Here is a 14,147-nt window from a genome sequence, read left to right as displayed (position 1 = left end):
TTCTGTTGCCATTAAAACTTCCTTATGCATGGATATCCTACACAGACATTTATCAAAGCTCCTGAAATTCCAAATTATAGTCCTTTGTTTATATGACTGTCTCCTTCATCCATCATCTACATCAGCCTGTTAGAACCTGGTAATTAGGAACTTTACTGGAACACAGCAAGGACACAATAAATGTTTGCAGAAGTAAATTATATAATTAAAGAAGAAATAGCATCATGCTTAATTCAACAGGTAAATTTTCTGTTGTCTGAAGAACTTTAACAACTTAGACTTTAAAACATATTTCAGTTCTTAATAATATCCAGTTTTGTACTCCTCCCCAGCTTATGAATCTCCTGAAATATTTTGAATGTGTATACAAGAGGATCATATATTTTGTATTCCTCAAAGCATCTCCAATTATGACCACAGACGAGGTGCTTGGTCTTGTTTCCTGGCTCCTATTCCTACACATGCCACAGACAATTCTCTGGACACCTGCTGGGTATCCAACAATTAAATCAATGTTGGCATCATATGCCTGACACTATCAGATTCCACAGGTTCCATCCTATGAGATTGGCCCCTCCCAGACCCACACTCTGATGTCAGTTGCAAGCCCAAGTTGTTACCTGTAATGATAAACTGGTTAAAACTCATAGGATCATGAACTCCCCTCCTGAGTTCAATTAATTAGCTAGAAGGATTCACAGAATCAGGAAACCTGTTTGCACATCAGATTACTGGTTTAATATAAAAAATATGTAATTTAAGAATAGGCAGATGGAAGAGATGCACAGGGCAAGGTATGGGGAAAGTTCCATGCATCACTCTCCCCAAATTGCCACATGTCTGTTAATCCATAGGCTTGCTGAACCCTCTTCTTTGGGGTTTTTATGGGGAATTCATTACATAGAATGATTAATTATATCATTGACCATTGGCAATTAAACTCCATCTCTAGCTTGTCTCCCTGCACCACTCCCTGCCCACACCCCACCCCCCCACTTAACTGGACAAGAAAATAGAAGTTATTCCAAAATTCACCTCATGAACCTAACAAAAGACATCTCTAAATCTGTAGGAAATGCCAAGCATTTTAAGAGCCTCATGCCAAAGATCAAGTCTATATTAGAATTAATTACAATATCATAGGTTTCCCCCGAAGTCTTTTTTTTTTCCCTCCCCTTCCAAGAATGAACTCTAACGAGGGACATAATTTGTATGACCTTCAATCGTTTATACCAACTTCAGGGGTTTTGTCATATTTGCATATAATTAATATTTAACCTTTCCCTTTAGTTCAGCTAGTTTCTGAAAAGTTAAGTAAATGTATTTTAAAAGTACCTTGGGTTAAGTAATTATCTCTGCAAAATCTCTTCCTGGATATATTATTTATATTTTCCTATTCCACATTAAGTTGAGTGTTGACATAAAATCTGTTAACATCTTGGTTGTTACTAGTTGTGTGGCCATCACATCACTCAACTCTAAGTGACACCATTTACATTCTAGGCCCTGTGGTCATCACTGAGGTGGTCCTGAGTGTATTATGCTTTAGGGTAACTTACTGTGACTGCTCACCAACTATATTTCCACTCCTGAGCAGATTACTTGATGTGGCCACGGCATTCCAGTCTTTGGAATTCTGAAATGTGCCATTTCCAGTAGGGCTTTTAAGGGATAGTGGGCATGCTGCAATAATATCTTTTTCCCTCCACAATCTTGACATACATATTAACAGGTTCTTGGAGATCGCAAAGCCCAAAGATAGAAGTAGCTTGGGCCTTGAACTGCCACATGGAAGGAAATCAGTCACTAATGCCAACAATCAGGAATACCTGCCTTGGACTCACGTTAACAATAATTTCTGAGTTTGTGTGCCTGTTATGAATATTGGCTTTAGTGTCTCCAGCTCATTACAATTCAAGTAATGTAAAGTAGGCTGGAGACCAGGGTTTGAGCTTGTAGACATTATTTTCCTTTGCTAAATGGAGTTGATGATACTTGTCAAAGACCCTTCACAGGACAACAATCAGGAACAAAACCAAAGTGTTCAGAAATACAATAGTTTAAAAGATCAGCTAACATGGAAGCTAGAAATAAAACAAAAAACCAAATGTGCATTACACTTTTAGCACTTACATAGGACACCGCAGTATGTAACATGGGAGCCTGATAAAGGTAATCATGACACAGATGCAAACTGCAAGCTGCTGGACAATGGTGAAAGGCTGAGTTTTCAGGGAAAGGCAAGAGAGCACAGTCTCCCTTGTTAATCGAAACCACTGGCCGGATGCTGAAAACTCCCAAAGTGTACGCTAACCAGTGCTGAAGGTGCTGGGAGCACCAGACTAGGAACTTGTCTTTTCCAAGACATGAGTCATTCTGACAAGAGTGAAAAATTTCAAGGGGACGAAAACACTCTGCCTGGGAGAAGCTCAGAAGTGTGTTCTGCTTGTGTGTCAAATCTCCACAGCCAGCAAAAGAACTGCCTGCCATTCTTTTCCATTATTCACATTTTCCTTGCTTTTATCAGCACATGTAGACACAGAGCGTGTTCATATAGCATCTGCTGGCCACTGCTGAAGTGGGAACACCCTCTTACATCATAGGAGTCCACAGAATGTCCTTCTGCAGCCTGGGAAAAGTTGCTAGTAAACTGCAGCAGTAGAATCTATTTCTGGGAAGTCTGGGTTGCTGCCTAGTGTGACACAAATAGCATCTCAGTGCAGACCAAAGGGTTAAAAGGCATACTTAGAGCCAGCTGCACTGAGGGACTAGATTGATCTCAGGAACTGACACACAGGATGTGTTTCTTTATAATTTCAGAGATATGGGCACCATATGTGTGAGGCTTTCTGAGACAATCCCCAATTCAAACACTCTGTTTCATAAGCAAACCCTCATTGTCAGACACATAGTTTATTGCTACATTGGAAAATATGGTTAGCTTCATCCTAGATCATTTGCGGATAGGAAGACTTAGAAATCTGCCTCCCCAAAATATTGAAAATATAAAACTTGGTTTTGCCCATTATTACATTTTATTGATTTTTAAGTTGCTGCATAGAATTCTAGGCCAAACCAAATGCTAAAAAAACAGTTTGGTGCACCATAATGTACACTCCAAGTCAACAGATAATTTGTGTGTATATGTATACAATGTGTATCTGCGTGTGTTAGTTATCTGTCACTCAGTCGTGTCTGACTCTTTTGTAACCCCGTGGACTCTAGCCCACCAGGTTTCTCTATCCATAGAATTCTCCAGACAAGAATACTGGAGTGGGTTGCATTTCCATCTCCAGGTGATCTTCCTGACCCAAGGATCAAACCCAGGTCTCCTGCACTGCAGATGGATTCTTTACCATCTGAGCCACCTATATATGTATATATAATTATCTTCACTAATGTCCCCCAAGGACATAAAATATTGTTGGACTTACAATTGGTACTCAGAAAATATTTGAATGATAGATGTAACTTTATTCATAAATATCACTGGCATCATTGTGATGTCAATTATTTTTTTTTTTGTCAATGATTTTTAATTCATCATTTCTAAGCTCCAGGCATAGTCAAGTTTTGTTTTCTTGGATAGGGAACAATCCTACTTAATTTAAACAGTAAATATAAGATACTATTAATCTCATGTTACAAACCACACATATATATGATGAGGCAGCCAAGACTGAATGTTTAAGTAGCTTGCCCCAAATCACAAAACTTGCCCCAATTCACATAGTAGCATAAATGCCAGGTGATTAGACTAATTTCAGCAAATATTGGCTGAATAGATTTGAACTTTAATGAAAAATTAGGTGGTGATCTTTTGTTTCTGCTTAATAAGCCTGTTGTGTAAGGAAAGATTTAAAAAGAACTTGAAAACTTGTTTTCCTGCTGTAATAGAAAAATGAGTATTGATCTGCACTCAGGAACAGATACAACAGCCAATTCCCAGAGATTTCTAGGCTCATGTATTTTCCTACATGGCTACAACCAAAGGAACCTGGAAAGATGTGGTGCCAAAGGGAATTGGCTGGTGGTTCCATTTAGGCAACAGCAGTGCTGTTCTTAATGTTAACAGTCAAAATCCTGTTTTACTCTAAGAAAGGCAAAGACAGAAGAAGGCCCTAGGCTCTGCCAGTCTGCACTGATTGCTTGAGTCTAAATGGATTTTTCACTTGTTTAAAATGTATTTATTGAACACCTACTCTGTGCTAAACTTATTTTTTGGATACAGGAATACACAGTTGATTGAGACACACAAGTACATACAGCCAAGGGTGCGTGCTAAGTCACTTTAGCCGTGTCTCACTATTTGCGACCTCATGGACTGTAGCCCACCAGGCTCCTCTGTCCATGGGAATCTCCAGGCAAGAATACGGGGGTAGGTTGCCATTTCCTCCTCCAAGGGATCTTCCTTCCCATCCCAGGGATAGAACCCGAGTCTCCTGCGGCTCCTGCGTTGCAGGTAGATTCTTTACCACTGAGCCGCCAGGAGAGTCAATCTATAGCCATAGTGTGTACTTACTGTTTCTTAGAAAATCAAGGGGAGACAGTGTCATAGGTTCCACCCGTAGAGCAGATATAAGCCTTGCTGTTTGCTCATAGACCCCAAGTGGGACTCTATAGGTCCCTGGGCAGCGCTGGGCACCATTCCTTCCCTTTGACTTTCCTCTGTTAACCAGAGAGCGAAGGGTGGATGAGAGAGAGTAAACTGCTCTCATTGCCCTAGTACAGTGGTGAGAACTAAGTCCCCAGAGCTTTCATCACGGGGGCCTCCATTTTGGATCAGGGAGAAGCTAAAGTGAATTCTGATGAGTCGAGTCAGCATCAGGGAAAGGCTGTGGACATTAGTCCAAGTGACACCTCTTCTGAGAGGTCCTAGCTTACCGCTCCATCTAAAGTCATTCCCCCAGTAAATCAACTCTACTCCAACAAAAAAATTTTTTAAGTAAAAAATAAGGAAATACCAAAATTAATGAAAATGAAGTAACTCCTCCTCCCTGACATCTCTTCACTGCCTGTCACTATCTCCCTTGACCCTGCAGGATTTTCTGTTTTTTCATTCATGTTTATTGGAGTATTGTTGCTTTAGAGTCAGCTACACATATACACATATCCCCTCTTTTAGGGATTTCTTTCCTGTTTAGGGCACCAGAGCACCGAGTGAAGTTTGCTGTGCTATACTGTAGCTTCTCATTAGTTATCCATTTTATATATAGTATCAATAGTGCACATGTCAATCCCACCCAGTCTCCCAATTCATCCCACCTAACCCCTGCTCCCGACTCTGCTTAATTTTCTATATTACACTAAGAACACTCCTGACTTTAGGGACTTGTGTATCTCAATCAACTGTATATGCCTATGCTATACAACAGGGTGGTTGTGGTTTAGTTGCTAAGTCGTGGCTGACTCTTTGAAATCCCATGGGCTGTAGCCCACCAAGCTCCCCCGTCCATGGGACTTCCCAGGCAAGAATACTGTAGTGGGATGCCATTTCCTTCTCTAGGGGATCTTTCCAACCCAGGGACTGAATGCAGGTCTCCTGAATTACAGGCTGATTCTTTACTGTCTGAACTACCAGGGGAGCTCTTAGAAGCCCATAAAACAGGGTATGCACTCAGTAAGTACATTTTAAATAAGTTAATATTCATTTAGACTCAAGTAGTCGATGTAGCCTGACAGAGCACAAGGCCTTATCCTGTCTTTGCTGCAGAGGCAGTGAATATGCTGAGCCCTCAGGGTATCCTTCATCCAGCAGATTTTTCGCTCTTTTAAAACCAGTTATGTAATTTCTTGCCCGGCTATTTAAAGGTAGTGGTTGGGGGGTGGGAGGGGTTGAGTATCCAGCCAGCTCTAGAAGACCTTTGGATAAAAAAGTTAGAAAAGGCAAATGATCCTAAAGTTGTAAGTTGCAGTCTGAGCAAGCTGAGTTCGGGGGTCAAGTTTGGGGTATAAGGGATAATGAGGTCATCTATTTTCCATTTAAACTCTGAGTAGTTTTCCACTTAACCTCTATTGTAAGTGGTCTTAAAATAGTTATTGTCCATTAATCTACACACTGCTTTGTGTCTTGATGCTAATGGTTGTGAACAAGTGTATGTGTTTGTGTGTGAATGTGCACACCCATATATATTGGCCTCTGGAACCACACCGAGTTGGATTAGACTCCCAACTGTCTTTCAGTGGTTTCTTTTTTTCCATCTACGCTAAGTCGCTTCAGTTGTGTCTCACTCTTTGCAGCCTATGGACTATAGCCTGCCAGGTTCCTCTGTGCATAGGAATTTGTGCATAGGTAAGAATATTGGAGTGGGTTGCCATTCCTCTGTGCATAGGAATTTGTGCATAGGTAAGAATATTGGAGTGGGTTGCCATTTGCTTCTCCAGGGCATCTTCCCAACACAGGGATCGAATCCACGTCTTACATCTCCTGCATTGGCAGGTGAGTTCTTTATCACCAGCACCAGCTGGGAAACCCTTCTTCATGTTTAAAATAGAGCTAATCATAATGACTTCACCTAATTATGAGATTAAAAGATGCATCTCATTTCAATACCTGAAAGGAAACTATCAACATTTAGAGCTCAGTGATGTCAGCTGTCTGTGGGTTACTATCCCACTAGTAATCACCTACTCAACCTGACTCCCTGTCCCTTTAAGTTGTTGTTTGTTAGTTAACAAGGGATAATTTTGACATAATGGAAAGGATAGCAGGGCAAGGAAGAAATGGATTCAATTTCAAGGTCCCTCTGCCTCATATTAGCTGTTCAACAAACCACTTGAGGGTTCTATGAATGAGCCATGTGTCCTTGGACAATTGATACCTCTGAACTTAAAAATATTTAGTGGTACAGATAACTTTATTCGTTTTAATGATTTTAACCCACAGCTGCCCACAGCTGAGTGTCTAGAAGAAGAATGGATGTAGGTTGCACTGTAGATAGTCTCCTCAACATAGTCACCTGAACAAGGATGAATATAAAGTGTAAATCTCTTTTGGTCTCTACTTTCTGAGCCTCATTTCCTCATCTGCAAAATGGGAATGATAACTTTTTGCAGGATTATTGGTAAGGAATATGTATATTTATTAGAGTCAATGGAATATTAATGGCATTAGTATCTTAACATAAAGGAACATAACTCAAGTTATAAAGTGACTTGCACTTTCCATTTCTACAAGATATTGAGTTGTTGCTTAGGATCTCAATACAAAGGGTTAAAAGGCACATTTAGGACCAGCTTTACTGAGGGAAATAGACTGACCTCAGGGACTGACACATAGGATGCATCATTATAGTCCAAAATCTAATAAAGACCAGATCAGTGTCCCTTCACTTACAGCTGATATTTTAACACACAGAAGCACAAAGGACAAGAGGAGATATTTTTTTAAATATGGTTATTGAATGCATGACTCAAGGTCACATCTAATAGCAGAAATGGTTTTAGAACATAGATTTTCCTTACTCTAATGTGTGGGAGGAGGAAGAAATAGATCAAGTCATATGCAGAATGATTAGAGTTAGAAATACTAACTTACGTAGGTGACACTAGCAAGGCATCTGGAAATGTATTTCTTTTTAACAAGACACATTCTACTTTTGGCCATTTGCCTGCAAATGGTGGATTAGAAAGGATGGTCAACAAAAGGCTAAAAAGCAGTGGTTCCCAAATATTGATGTATATCCAATTCCCAGGGAATCTGTAAAAATTACAGAAGTGTGGCTCCTGCAACGTTCTGAGTTAACTGGCATGGGGTGCTACAAGGATGTCAGGAGTTTCTAAATCTCCTTAAGTAACTATAATTGCAACAAAGTTTGGTAATCATTAGGTTAAAGTCTAAGAAAACTTTCATGACCTCATTTGAACAGATATACATCCCTCAGGTATATTGCCCCTGCTACTGTCCTCAGCTAGAAATCCTGAGACGTACCCAAATGACGCCTCCCAGGAGTCTTCACATTAGAGCACATGACCCACCCCTTCCTTCTCCCCTTCTGACCTCCTCTTCCTCTCTGGTTTTGAAGTTGACCTTTGTCTTTTCAGTACCACTGAACTTCTTCTAGCAGAGACCCAGGAGCTAATTCTGCAGGGGTTTAGCAAAACACCTTTCAAAGACCTTGTCATCTGAGCTGTCTCTGGATCCAGAACTTAAGATTTCAGATTTCTCTTCTTTTGTACCATGTTGATCAACAGCTTCCTAAGATGCCCATTCTCCCAGTTGTCTATTCGTTCCCAAACTTCACCATCCTAAGCTTCATCCTAAAGTTCACTGTGGCAAAGGGGGGAAATTACAGAAGACCTGACATGAAATCCTCACTGCGTATGTGGCCATATATACCAGTGTCAAATCCTTACATGAAATCTTTCCTGATCTCTCTCAATCAGATGTGATTTCTCCTCAATCTGAACCTTCATAAAACTTTACTAGTCCAACTATAGCATAGTCCAGCTCAAGGGTGTTATTCAAGAAATCTTGGATTAAATTCCATTCACTCTCTTTAGTAACACTGAGATTTTGAGTGGGTTGCTTTACTTTTCTGAGGCAAAGTTTTTTTTCCATAAAGTTTTCTTGTTAGGGGGCATGGCAGGGCACTAGATACAATTCATATCAAGTATCTACCTCAATGCCTGATACATATTAAACAGGTAATAAATAGTAGCTATTATTTTACTTCTTTATGGGCCAGACTGTATTTTGCCTTACACTATGGTTATTTAAAAACTTCTTTGACTATGCTTTTCCTATGATGCATTCCATTTAGGTGTGTACTACATCTTGTTCATTTTTAAAATAAATTGCAGTACAGTTGTATGCTTTTAAGAGACATTCATATTTAAATATTTTACATTTAAATTGAAGAAAAATTTAAGTGTTAAGTTGTATTTATTTTGACTCTGACATGTTTCTAGGTTGTGAACATGGCAGTATATTATGAACTCCACATAGATCTAACATTCAAAATATTATTGAATTTAAGATATATGAAGTGGGATAATACTTAGTCTATGCAGACTGCTGCTACAGAGGAAAGGATTAAAACCAAGTTGGGGTGATGAAAATGTTTTTTCTGCAGGGAGCTGTCCCTCCATACAGTGTCATACAAGCTGCCACAGGTTCTGTCCTTACAGCCTGTTAGTGGAACACAGCCTGGATGAGCATGGGTAAAACAGAACCTGTAAAAGGACAGTGGGGCTTATGCTCTATTCTCCAATTACATTAACTTATAGCTCCCACATTATATAAAAGCCAAGAAGTTAATAATACACTACTTGTTCTTAAATTAAAAATACAACTGTGTAATAAAACTTTGCTAAACGGTCTCTCCCAGTGATCCATAAATAAGGCCTTTCCTCATAGAAAATAAATGAATCAGTGGAAGGTATGAAATTCAAGAAATACTTCTTAAAACAATCTCAGTTGGTAAGGAATCCATGTGTGAAAAAAATTTATGAAATTCAATATTGTGCGACTATTCTACAGACTTTACAGTAATGATTAGTTTTGATATGACTTACTTTTCCTAGTAAGTCTGTTACCCATTTGTTGCACAATTCTTGTTTTCCAAGAAGGTAGGTGACTAAACAACATCTTTGTTTGGAGGAGAGTGGCATTCAGTGGCATTGGTACGAGTCATTGATTTAAGACCTTGAATTCTTCTTATAGTTGCCATAACTTTCTCTGAAAACAAAGGATCCAGTTCTAGGTACAGTACAAGTAACTCCGGTAATGTATATTTGTCACACTTCTACAAGAAGTTTTTCTATTCACCCAGCTCAGGTATTATATAGATAAAAAGAAAAGAGGAGAGATTATATCTTCATTATAATGCTATAATCCAGAAATGTCTTAGAATTTTGAATCATTAGTCCCAATATTGATTAATTCATTCACAACATAATATATATACTAAAATTTGTACTTTAAAGAGTCAAACTATTGAAAATTTAAAAGAATAGCCAAAATATTTGGAAAACCTCCGTTGGAATATAGTAAGCATTTTAAAAACAGTGTTTCAGTTGTCAGAATAATCTTATTTAATTTAGCCTTTGGAAAAATGAAGTGAAAACCAGTTTAATGAATGATTCAACCTGTGCACATTGGAATGAAAGGAAAAAGTTTAGAATTTAGGAGTTCTTTTCAAACCTATTCTGTAACATTTTCAATTGTATCTACAAATAATTTGATGGGCATAACTATTTGTTCTACCCAATTCTACATAAACATACATTTTAACTTTTAACCTTTCATCATTGGCATGTTTGAATGTGTGCTGACCCTCAAAATATTTGTTAAAATGACCTTTAAAAAAGGTCATAATCCTTCTTAAACTTTCAAAGGTACATTATCATATGTCTTCACTGAAAAGAGAAATCTGCCGGAAAGAATCTTGAAATCTACAATGAACATCGAAGTTGTTCTTATCTGTCGCCTCCGTTTCCCAGCAAAGCTCAACAACCAACTTCCTTGGCTTTGCTCTCAGGCAAAGTTGAAAGTCTATATATACTCAGGCCTCCAGTTGGGAAAGCCCTCGGTGGCCAATCAGAGCTTCCCACTCTATTGCGTCACACCTCCCCCCTGGGTGTGACGTCAAAGGCAATCCCAGGCCAGCCACGTGGGTTGGGTAAGTGCAGCCTTTCTGGGCAGCTGTTCGGGAGACACCAGGCAGCAATGGTCCCCAAGGGTGAGGAAGCCGGCTGGGAGGAGCCGGCAGAGCTCCTATACCCACCTCCTGGGAGCAGGGCTGCAGCAGCTCGCTGGGGCCAGAGGCGCGTGGGGTTGGTGACTCCCAAGTACTTCGAGCGGCCCTTCTGGGGGATGCAGGGAGTGGCCGCGGGAAGCTGGCACCTAAGCCTGTGTAATAGGACCCGGGTCTTGTAAACCCTCCTCTCCAGGCACCGCCTCTCAGCTCCCAGCCCCTCTTTCCAGACTTAATTATCCCTTCAGAGCCATTTCCCCTCGGCTGCGTATCCTGGGCCAGAGGAACAGCCTCTCGCCTCCCAGTCCTCGCCCTCACACAGACCCTCCTTTCAGACCCGCCCTCCTGTTCACAGGGACCCATTTTGTAGCCCTCGCTCACGCTGGGCGGGAACCAGCTTGACGAATTCCGCCCAAGGTGTGGATTAACCATCCCAACCTAGCCTCTGGCTCGCCTCCCATCTTCACCCCCGGCTCCCAGTGGCCCCCCACGCCCCCACCCGGGGCTGGGGACGGCACCCCCAAAACCCCCACCCGACCGTGCCCCGCGCTGCAGCTGCGGAAAGAGGCGTTTGCGTGCCCGATGCCACGTCGGAATTGGCTCCCGGGACGATGCAGCTGCCTGCTAGCCCCACGCGGTCCCCATGCACGCCCTGCCTCCGGGGGCTCGGCGGCCGACAGAGGGATGCGCGCTCTCCTCCCGCTCGGGTCTCCCAGTGCCACTGCCTGGGTCGGGGACCCCTGGCCGTAGTGAGGCTTCTGGAGCCGGGCTGAGCCCAGATAGACCCATTCTGACACTTAAATGGAGTGCAGAGAGTGCAAAGAGGTGGGGGGCGGGGGGTGAGACTGGGGAAAAAAGGGGAGTGGCCGAGTGAGGCCGGTAGCCGCACGGAGGTGGCGAAGGACCCTCCCTCCCTGGGGCCAGAGCTAGGACCCGCGATCGCTTTAACCCTTTGCATTCCAAGAAACAGGCTGCCTTCCCACTTAGAAGGAAAATGCGCTAGGCTGTTCAGGGCTTTTCTCCCCAGAGTGTGGGAAAAAAAGAAGAGAGGTGATGAGAATGGAAGGGGGAAGGGGGCGGCTGTGGGGAATGCATTTTCCTTACACAGTGGAGATGCTTGTTTCCTAGCTCGGGAGCCCCTCGGCAGCTCCGGAAGATGTGGAATGGAAAAGTACATCCCGGGAAGTGCAGCTTTTCCCAGGCAAAGAGGTTACCTGTGTTCCCATAAAGGCAATAGATTTCTGGCGAGCGCCGCAGAGATGGGACAAGACCCGGGGTAGGTTGCTAAGCCTGCCAGGGATCCGAAATATCCCCTGATTTGCAGCCTGTTGGAAATGTTCAGACCTCAAACTTCTGTCGAACACTGACTTAAAATTGGGTTTAACTCTTAACGTGGGGGTAATGACTTCCCCCTCCCTGGCCTATTCGAGGACCCTCACCGTTCACCGAATCGCGCCAGTGTAACGTACCTTGTTCAGCTCTTGGTCATAAAGTTGTCCTCAGCCTGTCTGTGTGGTCCTGAAGGGTCGGTGGCGGGCAGTTTCCAAAATTGAGGTAATAGGAGATCAGATGAATTTGAGACGACCGGCCAAGAAAAATAAAAAATTTAAAAACAACATTTAAAAAGGATGGGGGAGTCTCAAATGTTTAGGTCTCCCCCGCTTAAAATAAAATCACTAGTATTTTTTAATATTTCCGTTGCACTTCAATCTTCTAACTCTAAAAATGTTATCTGTGCTTTGAAAATAAATTAACTTTATTTTATTTTATGCTCTAGTTCCCTTCCCCTAATATCGGAAATTCTCTGCTCTTTTTGTATTAAAGAAGAAAAAAAAAAAAAAAAGCCTGGTGAAAACTCAGCAGAACCCAGGAAGCGTAGAATCAGGAGAATGTCTTTGGCTGGGGCTGGTTCAAGTCCCTGGTTCAATGGGCTGCTGGAAGCCAGGACTGGGTAATTCTTTCCAGACGTCTTGACTTCTCCTTCCTCGCGGTTGTTGCCTTTCTGCCTCCTCCAACTTAAGGGGGTCTTAACTGGAGAGCTGGTGGGTGTTTTAATAGGGCGGAGGAGGGAATAGGGGTGAGGGGAGTGGAGAAGGGAGGCGCGGACTGGGAAACCGGAGGGGAGGGAACTGGGAGCGCGGGCGGGCGGGCGGGAGGCGGGGAGGGGGAGAGGGCGAGAGAAATTGGCCATTCAACGCTCTCTCTGAGCTAGAGGCCGGTTCTAAACTCCAATGAATTCAATTAACTTGATTGCAAACGTGTGCAGAGCAAAGCTGCGCACACAGGCGGCCCACCACCTGAGTCCCTCCTTCCCTCCAGCGGAGGAGCCGGGAGGCCAGGCTGCGTAGACATCCCTGACTCTTCCGACTTACAGGGATCCCCACTTCGCGGTGCACTGCCACTTCTGTTTAAGTAATTTGCTTTAAGACCAAACGGTGCCCTTAGGCTAAGTAACGGCCCTGGGAAGGGAGAGCCGGGGGGGTGTACACCTGGAGCCTCCGAAAGCCGGCTGAAACTCTTTAAAAAATCAGTGACTGGTCTCCCACTGGTTAACCCTTTCTTCCCTCCAATTCAAAAGTTTCTGAGCTGATGTCAAGTGTCAAAACTCTCCTTTACATAGAAGTTTCGCCTTGGGTAGGCGAAAGAGTAGAAAAATAATTGTGTTTATTCCTTAACCTGATCCCCTAACATTAAAATATGCCAGCAGTGAGCATTATAAATAAAATATAACAAAATAAAAATCATCCTCTAGAGAACTCCAGAATAGCGCGCTAAAAAAAAAGGCCGTGTCTCAGAAGCTGCGTGTCTGACTTTTGCTTCTTGGGACTTTTAAGAAGATAACAAGTCAAAATACTTATTTTTGCTTCGTGATAACCTATTCGCATCTTTCTTCCAAGGACCCAAGGCAGGGGGTTAATTTTCTCCTTTCCTTTTCCTCCTTTCTTTATTTCTCTTTGGTCCTCGCCAAAAGCCTCCTGATGACTTCAAATGGACAGTAGGTGGCACTGTTTAGGAAAAAATGAAAGTGAGCTTACAATTTAACTCTTTCGGTTTGGGGAGATTTCGCCGAAGTTATTATAGAATAAAAGAGATTTCTTTTTTTCTTCCAACGTTCATCTGAGGTGTGGACTTACTTCGAACTCGACTAGGCCTTGAAAACTAGGTTCTTGCTCCTTATCACGTATCTTGTACGTTAATGAGCAAGTCAAATCAGAAAAGTCAGTAACCTGGGAGCGATGCTTTTTCAACACGTCCCGCAGGATGTTGTGGTGGTGGTGGGGTGGGGGATCGGGGGAGAATGTTGTGATTAGAGGTCAAGAATTTTACTGCCAGACCTGGTGTCAGCCAACCCAGTCCCCAGGGGCCGACTTGCAAAGTACTACGCATTTCCGCCCACCCCCCACACACAGCGGTCACACCTCTGGGAAGTATCTCCTCGGCCTGATGACT

At 42.5% G+C, this 14,147-nt stretch overlaps 1 protein-coding gene across 1 annotated transcript in view; it reads right to left on the bottom strand.

Moving 5' to 3' along the window:
- LOC133042565 (hyaluronan synthase 2) overlaps positions 1-12,736 on the bottom strand; it is a 31,065-nt gene extending 18,329 nt beyond the window's left edge. Inside the window, exon 1 of the mRNA XM_061123276.1 lies at positions 12,167-12,736. The gene's annotated coding sequence lies outside the window, so the exon portion shown is untranslated. The remainder of the gene's footprint in view (positions 1-12,166) is intronic.
- Between the last annotated feature and the right edge of the window lie 1,411 nt (positions 12,737-14,147).

Source organism: Dama dama, chromosome 21 (assembly GCF_033118175.1).
Source record: "Dama dama isolate Ldn47 chromosome 21, ASM3311817v1, whole genome shotgun sequence".
NCBI classification, from domain to species: domain Eukaryota; kingdom Metazoa; phylum Chordata; class Mammalia; order Artiodactyla; family Cervidae; genus Dama; species Dama dama.
This window is presented reverse-complemented; position numbering and strand designations above follow the sequence as displayed.